This window comes from Pristiophorus japonicus, chromosome 10, assembly GCF_044704955.1.
Source record: "Pristiophorus japonicus isolate sPriJap1 chromosome 10, sPriJap1.hap1, whole genome shotgun sequence".
Taxonomy (NCBI): Eukaryota; Metazoa; Chordata; class Chondrichthyes; family Pristiophoridae; genus Pristiophorus; species Pristiophorus japonicus.
This window is the reverse complement of record NC_091986.1, coordinates 129,671,860-129,680,338: the sequence shown is the minus strand read 5'-3', so window position 1 is coordinate 129,680,338 and position 8,479 is coordinate 129,671,860.

Here is an 8,479-nt window from a genome sequence, read left to right as displayed (position 1 = left end):
ATTGCCATCAGCACTGAGGCTTCTTGCAGCAGTGAGAAGGCTGCAGGAAGCCTCAGAAAGTTGAGGCAGCCGTTTCCCGACGGCCTCCCCCCCCCCCCCCACCCGCCGTCTGGAACGGCTTCCCCCCCCCCCCCCCCCCCCCCGCCCGCCGTCTGGAACGGCTTCCTCCCCCCCCCCCCCCCCCCCCCGCTGCGTTCGGTCGGTCGAGCCCGCACTCCCTCCCTCCCTCCTCCCTCCCCCCCACACCCCCTGCCGTCGGGAACGAACGGCTGCCCCCTTCCCCCCCCCCCCCGCGGGAACGGCTGCCTCAACTTGAGGCTTCCTGCAGCATTCTCCCTGCCTGAAGCACTTTCACACAGGTAGGAAGATGGTTTATTTAATCTTTTCTTTGCTTATAAATTTTTATTCAAGTTGGATTTATTTGTATAATATTTGTATAAGTATAAATAAGGATTTATTATAGAATTTAATGACTTCCCTCCCCCTCCCCCTCCCCTCCCACCTCGTTCTGGATGCCTAATTTGTAACCTGCGCCTGATTTTTTTAATGTGTAGACAAGGTTTTTTCAGTTCTACAAAAATCTTCACTTGCTCCATTCTAAGTTAGTTTGGAGTACGTTTTCACTGTGGAAACTTTGAAATCAGGCGTCAGTGGCCGGACACGCCCCCTTTTGAAGAAAAAATTCTGTTCCAAAGTGAAACTGTTCTACCTGACTAGAACTGCAGAAAAAAAATGTGGAGAATTGCGATTTCTAAGATAGTCCGTTCTCCACCAGTTGCTCCTAAAAATCAGGCGCAAATCATATGGAAACTTGGGGCCCATGTTACCACATCATATAAAATAACGAAAGGACAGGACTTGAAAGTGGCAATGTTTTCTAATTAGGCCAAAGAGTAAGATCTTACTCCTTTACTTTATTTCAGTGTATAAAAAGCAATAAAGTCTTGTGCCTTATGCCAACAAAATAATGAGTTTATAATCTACAATAATTTATCATTCTCAAATCCTCTTTATACAATGGTTTGGACATCAATTTGAAAAAGTGCATTCATTTTTAGCAACTCTTTTGTGCTAGGATAAAAAAAAAAAGGTTATTCAAGTAATTTCAAAGCAGATGTAACAAAACTGATAATTCCTAACTGTTATAGAATTATTCAATATTAACTGCATGTAATGACATGAATGTTACAATAGCATGGAATTACAAGGAAATTTCAACCTGATCACACATCACAATTTGGTAGCATTTTATTTTTAAAGTGAGGCTCAGATCAAACCAGTAAAGTACCAGGAGTCTTAAAAGTACTGGGGCGTTTCCACTTAACAAATTAAATGCCAGTAATGCATTGCAATTTTCTTTCTAACCAGATGCAATTTGTTGTAAGAAAGTTGTAGCAAGACTCTACATGCCTGCAGCTCCTTTAGTGGAATTTGCTTCAATCTGCCATTTTACTTCAGTTGTGCCTGGCCTGCTGCGAAGTTTAAACATGTCTGTTGTAAAAGCTCTGGGGTCAATTTGTGATAAAAATGTTGCAGATAATCATAGGAATTTGCAAGTTTTAAAGACTAACCCCTTAGTGAATTTGTATACATGCAATAAACACACTTTGAACTGTGCATTATATTTGATTTTTATTGTACTTTTCAATTAGTGTGATTTTTGAATACAGAAGTACAAATTTGAAACAGTCATGGACGAGTACAAATTTTAGGCCTACATTCAACATATTTTTACCTCTTCAATTTACCTCTTAAATTATGATTTTCCCCTTCCCTCTTGGGCACATTTACACACTAGGATGTAGTTTTCAGTATTTCCTGTGCCAATTTTCATTGTGTTGTCTCGGAAACATAGAAAATAGGTGCAAGAGTAGGCCATTCGGCCCTTCGAGCCTGCACTGCCATTCAATGAGTTCATGGCTGAACATGCAACTTCAGTACCCCATTCCTGCTTTGTCGCCATACCTCTTGATCCCCCTAGTAGTAAGGACTACATCTAACTCCTTTTTGAATATATTTAGTGAATTGGCCTCAATAACTTTCTGAGGTAGAGAATTCCACAGGTTCACCACTCTCTGGGTGAAGAAGTTTCTCCTCATCTCGGTCCTAATTGGCTTACCCCTTATAGGCTGCCTGTACGTCTTTTAATTTATTCTCTAATTCCCTAATTTTCTGGGCGTACCGAGAGTTCCTGGAGGGACCCGTCACTACCCTTGGCCTCAGTGACCTGACAGATAGTCCTGGCTATTTCAGAAGGTCTCCTCCAACTGCCTCTTCCTTTGCTGCTCCTCAGCTAATTCGGCCAGCAGGTTGTCCCCAACTGCAACCCGGATAGCAGCACCCGGAAAGTGTGGCTCTGCCTGTTATTTGGCATCACAACTTCTTAGAGCACCCTTGTCCACATGTATGAATTTCATCAGAGTCACTAGAAAGTAATCTGGCATAGCAACCCTGGGTGTTTGAATATGTATATTTGGGCGAGTGCTCTATTCTTCAAGGTGCAGTCCTGTGGATAGAATATTATACCATGGCCCTCTCGGCATCTTTTAGTGATTCAACTGGAATTTTCCGCTTATGCACTCACCAGCCCACTATTTTCCACCCATTCATTTTAATGAGAATCAAAAACTAGCGAGCCCAGAAGCAGAAAACTCTAGCTTTAAATTCTATGGCACTATTTGAAGAAGAGTAGGGAATATACCTGATGTCCTAGCTATCACTTCTTCCTCCATTAACACTACTGAAAAAAAGAGTAAACAGATTATTCAAATCATGACTGTAGGATCTTGCTGTGTGTAAAATGCAATGTTCAGTTCAGCAGTTTGGGAACAATTCATAAACTATTCTATCACTTGAGGCTGCATTAAGTAAATTACATTTTCCCGTAAAGTAAAATGGGAATTGGAAATAATTGACAATCTAGATTTGGTCTTCAGTCCACTGCTTGTAAATCCATTTTAAACTGACCTTTCCTTTGTTTCCATCATAAAATCTTGAATATGGGAAACCTCCTTTCTTCAGCCCAAACTAATCTGATCTTAATACAGCACCGTTATAAGTTAATCTTTCAGCTTAATTAAAAAGTGGTTATTCAGACATGTTAGTATTGTGCAAAGAAAATCAGACTGAACAGTTACATATATTCATCACTTTACATCATCTAGCTGTTCAGTGAAGAAAAATTGTATATTTCTCAAGAATCGTAAAATAAAAGCACTGCACATCAGAATTTCTTTTGATAGATCAATTTAAGTAGAGTACCTTTAATGTGATTCATTAGTATGCTGAGAATTACTATGATTCTGGGCATGGTGAAGCAGTGAAAAAAAGTATCCTTTCCTGCATTGATCAACCATCAATCTTTCTGGCAGATTGAATGAGGAGTGGCATTAATTATATTTATGGATTATCCTATTTTGCTACTTTGACTGTGGATGCAGCGAATAACATAAGGGGCAATCAAGTTGGGAGAAGTAGTGAAAATGTTTTTTCTAAAATGTGTTTGGTTTGTGCCAGTATTACAGCAGATTGGAGGAACGTTGATGTAATTACCCATGCCCATTCTACCAAGTTCCTAATCTCTGCAACAGTGGGTTAGGAAAACAAGGTGCTTTGACCTCAGAGAAAATTGGAGGGAGAGCAATTGATGTGTCACTTCACATACCTCCTAGTAGCCAATTTTGGAGTAGCTTTGATGGAAGGGTGAAAGTAAGTTGCCTACCCAGTCTTTCAGCTACAGGAAATCTGCGATCTGTTGAGGCTTGCCTGAGGGAAAATAGAGGGATTTCATACTCCAATAAAAGATTTTGTTTCCAATTGCAGTCTTTTGTATGAAAAGTAACTGCTTATTAAATACTTTTTAATTTGTCATGAAAATTGAAAATGTTATTTAAACAAAAGTTATTGTTCCCAGCAAATGCAATTGAATCCTTAACAAATTACTAAGTTTTTTGGATCCTGTAAACTGATATTAAAATTAGCTTAAGAATGGCTCTGTAGAGATGTTAAAGTTAAACAGTTATTTGCTTCTTAAAGACTGATTACATTTTGATCTCGTTAATTAAATGTGTCTGATTAACATTCAGGAGCAAATTTCATAATTGACCTGAGCTCAATTACAAAAAAAAAGTGCCTGGTGGCTCCCATTACTTTACCTGACCTGGTAAGGTTACTAAACTTGTGACTGAATATTGCTTTGTGGGTTTCTGGCATTATTGTTGTCTGCTCTGGCCACTTTCTTCCACGGGGTCTGGGCACATTACTTTGGGGACCTTTGTTGATAGCTCCCAAACATGGCTTCCCTCCTCTGTTTTATTTGGGCCAGTAGCACTTCTGCTTCCATGAATCTGTGTCCTGCAACAGATTTATCTTGCATTATCCAATGAGCTGTGTTCCTAGTTTGAAGCAAGACTTATTTTGGTGTATCATTCTTTAAGCTGCTATGGCAGCATACTATTTTCAACCCCAAATGCCCAAGCTCTTAATGGGAGGTGTTGATAATGCTAGGAGCTTGTCCACCATATTCAAATGAAACTGACCCTGAAATCTTCGGCACAGATCATGGTGCTGAGGAAACTCTGTGCCACATCCATTGGATATGTGCTGAGACTGACCAAATCCATTTCATACAATAGGGCCCTTATAGCCATTTGCTCCATCAGCCTGGCTTGGATTCAAATCCAAGTCTAAGCTGAAAGACCAATGTGCTAGCCTGGTTGCTACCCAATACCAAAAGCAAGTAATAGAAGATATGTGAGTAGTCAGACCACCCGGTTTTCTTGGCACCCTCAGCACCACTGAGATCAGGAAGCTAATTTTCCTGACTTTTGCCCCAAGGGAATGGCGATTGCCCAAGTGCAAAGGTCAAGAAAAGGGGTTGGAGACTCTGCGAGGTCTTCAACCCTATTTTGTTTCCCCAGGATTTCTGGGACATCTATCAAGAGGCAGAACAGGTCCTGCACCTGCAATAGTGGAAATGAGGCAAGAGGGAGTATTCCCAAAGCTCACATCGCAATTTTTAATTTATTCCTTCTTGGGATGTGGGTGGCGTTGGCAATGCCAACCTTTATTGCTCATCCCTAGTTGCCCTTGAGAAGGTGAGCCGCCACTTTGAATCACTGCAATCAGGGTGGTGAAGGTATTTTTGCAGTGCTATTAGGTAGGGAGTTCCAGGATTTTGACCCAGCAACAGCGATATATTTCCAAGACAGAATAGTTTGTGACTTGGAGGTGGTGATGTTATCATGCTCCTGCTGCCCTTTTCCTTCTAGGTGGTAGAGGTTGTGGGTTTGAGAAGGGCTCTCGAAGGCGGCTTGGCAAGTTGCCGCAGTGCATCTTGCAGATGGCACACACTGCAGCCATGGTGTGCCGATCAGGCGGACTGCTTTGTCCTGGATGGTGTCAAGCTTGTTGATTTGTTGCAGCTGCACCCGTCTAGGCAAGTGGAAAGTATTCCATCACACTCCTGACTTGTGCCTTGTAGATGGTGGAAAGGCTTTGGGAGTCAGGAAGTGAGATACTGTAAAATATCCAGCATTTGACCTGCTCTTGTGACCACAGTATTTATGGGGCTGGTCTAGTCATATTTCTAGTCAATGGTGACCCCCAATGATAGTGAAGGATTTGATAATGGTAATACCACTGAATATCCAGGGGAGGTAGTTAAACTCTCTTGTGGAGATGGTTATTGCTTGACACTTTGTGTAATGTTACTTGCCACTTACCAGACCAACCGGATGTGGTCCAGGTCATGCTGCATGCACATATGGACTGCTTCATTTTCTGAGCAGTTCCATTCACAACTCAACACTGTGCAATCAGTGAACATTCCCACTTCGGCCAGAGGCTGAGATGATTAGCCTCCAACAACCACAGCCATCTTCCTTTGTGTTCGGTATGGTAAATTTTCTCCTGATCCCATTGACTTCAATTTTACTAGGGCTCTTCGGTGCCACACTTGGTCAAATTCTATCTTGGATTTCACACCTGGAAGTTTTTTTGTTCCACAGATGGTGATGGAGGAGTTTAGGATGTTGGCTGATCGGTATGATTCTGAGTATGAAAATTCAGGCTGTTGTCTGTGGGACAGCTCTTTCAACTTTGGCACAAATCCCCAGTGAGGACTTTGTAAAGTTGACTGGACTGTGTCTTTGTCATGTCCGAATCCGATGCCTAGGACAAAGGCAATTGGTCCGTCCGTCCGGTTTTACTCTTATACTTTGTAGCGGTTTGATATAACAAGGTGGTAAAGAGTCTTAACTGCTGTGCGTCTAGAGTAACATACAGGCCAGATAAGGATGGCAGGTTTCCTTCCCTAAAGAACATTAGTTGGGTTTTTACATCAGTCTGATAGCTTCATGGTCACCATTACTCCAGATTTGTTATTTGTTTTAAACTGAATTCAAATTCACAAACTGCCATGGTGAGATTTGAACAAACTGATTTTTAGTCCAGGCCTCAGGATTGCAAGGCCAGTAACATAATCACTACACTGCCATATCCCCATAGCACATTAAAGACAAACAACATTGCACAAATTTCCTCTAGCTGCGTTCAAGGGTGCTCCAAGGAGCTCGAAAAGGGCCATCCGCGTCGACCTCACTCAAGTGAATGGTCTGACTGGCAGGCAGCAAGCCAAAAATGGTCGGCAAGGTAAGTAGTCTTACTTTTTTCCAGTCACCCACTGGATCTTCTGGCTGCTGTCCTCCAACGGGCCTGCAGCTGGGCTCTTGTTTCCATCTGTTTCCCAGCACCACTCTATGTTGGGGGTGTAACTGGGCCAGGTAGCTTGACTTTTGTAGGTGTAAAGCATTTGAGGCATATTGCGCTTATGAAGGTACAAGGCAAAGGATGGGAGGGAATCAGGAAAATCAACCGTTAGGACTTGTCATATAGGAAATTTTAGATTCAAACTGCAACCAGATGCTGTGCGCTGGAGCATTACAACACAATATTGTTCACTTTCTATTTAGTTTTTAATGTAGTGTTAGTATTTATTTTTGTTTGTAATACCCCTGTGAAGTGCCTTGGGACATTTTACTACGTGAAAAGATGCTGCCAGACCATCAGCAGGCCGCGGCCATTGGAGGGAGCGTGCAGCGGCATGCCACTTCAGGGAGCAGAGCGTGTTGCTGCAGAAGCCAGGTTGCTGATTGCCCCTCCTGTTGTGTCTGCCCGCACTGCAAAGGAGCAGCAAGAGTTTGTAAATGGAAGTGATCGGGGCCCACGAGAGGCGTGAGTTTGGGGCTCAGAAGAGGCAAGGGCACAGCAAAGCTGGGTCTCCAGTTGTCTTGGGTAATCCTGGCCACTGGACCAAGACCTAGCTGTCACACCAGTGTGGTGGCTGGTGTGCAACAGCCACCACACGTTAATAAAAATCCACACACAGGCATCTTCCACCCTTCAAGATGTACTTTGGGATTTGGAATATATCATTGAAACACCTGTGAACTCATCCCTTTTTGACATGGAAGCAAGTCATCCTCGCTTCGGGGGACTGCCTATGATATAAATTGTTGTATATGACAACTGTTTGGAGTAATTCTGTCAGCACTTCATTAGACATTCCTTTTTCCTGACAGTGCTACAATTCTATTTCTCAGATTCAAGTAAATTACATATATGGGATATATGTTTTTCCCCTGAAAGTGTTCTATTAATAACATTAAACAGCCTGAATTTTCCTTTGTTATAAGGAAGTTAGGATTCAGTTGTTTGGCGACAGCACATTAAGGTCAAATAACATTGCACAACCTTAAACTTACCTATACATTAATTACAACTTTTCATATTTCTGGTCAATCCCAAATTAAGTTTCATTATATTTGCAATTAAAATATAAAGCTGAATACTTGAATTATTACAACATGTATGTGAAACCACTCTGTGACCTGGGGCATTGCTTGTAAGTCATCAGGGATGTGGGTATGGAATAGCAGTCATGTAGGGAACGGAGTTGAGTGTGAAGTGGAGCAGTTTGGTTGGAAAATACAATACATAGTTAAGGAGCACAACATTTGGATGAAATCAGAGATAGAGCAGGATGGGGTCCTAACTGAAGTAGGACTGGAGCAGGTTTAATTTCCTGTTATATTCAACCGGGAATGGGAAAGTCCATTTCAAAGTGTTCCTGGGCCTCAGGCCAGGTGCTGATGCATTCTTGGAGCTCAGGAAGGGTTTTTTAAAGTTAGAGCTACCTGGGGATTCACTATAACAAAAATGGCTTCCGGTGCTGTCTGTTTTTTTAGCATTACTAAACCCAGTGGAGGGATGAGGTTTGCTGTATAAGAGCAGACTGAAATTTGGGCTTCAAATCTGCCATTTGAATCACCAAAGCTTCTAGAATATTTTAAGGTATATTCTGTTCTCCAATCAGTGCAAGGACTCGGGTCCTATCGTGAAAGGACAATTGCCCCGATGGGTTAGATGGCTTCCTTCTGTGCTGTATATGACTAAGGTTCTATGAACTATATCCAAACAA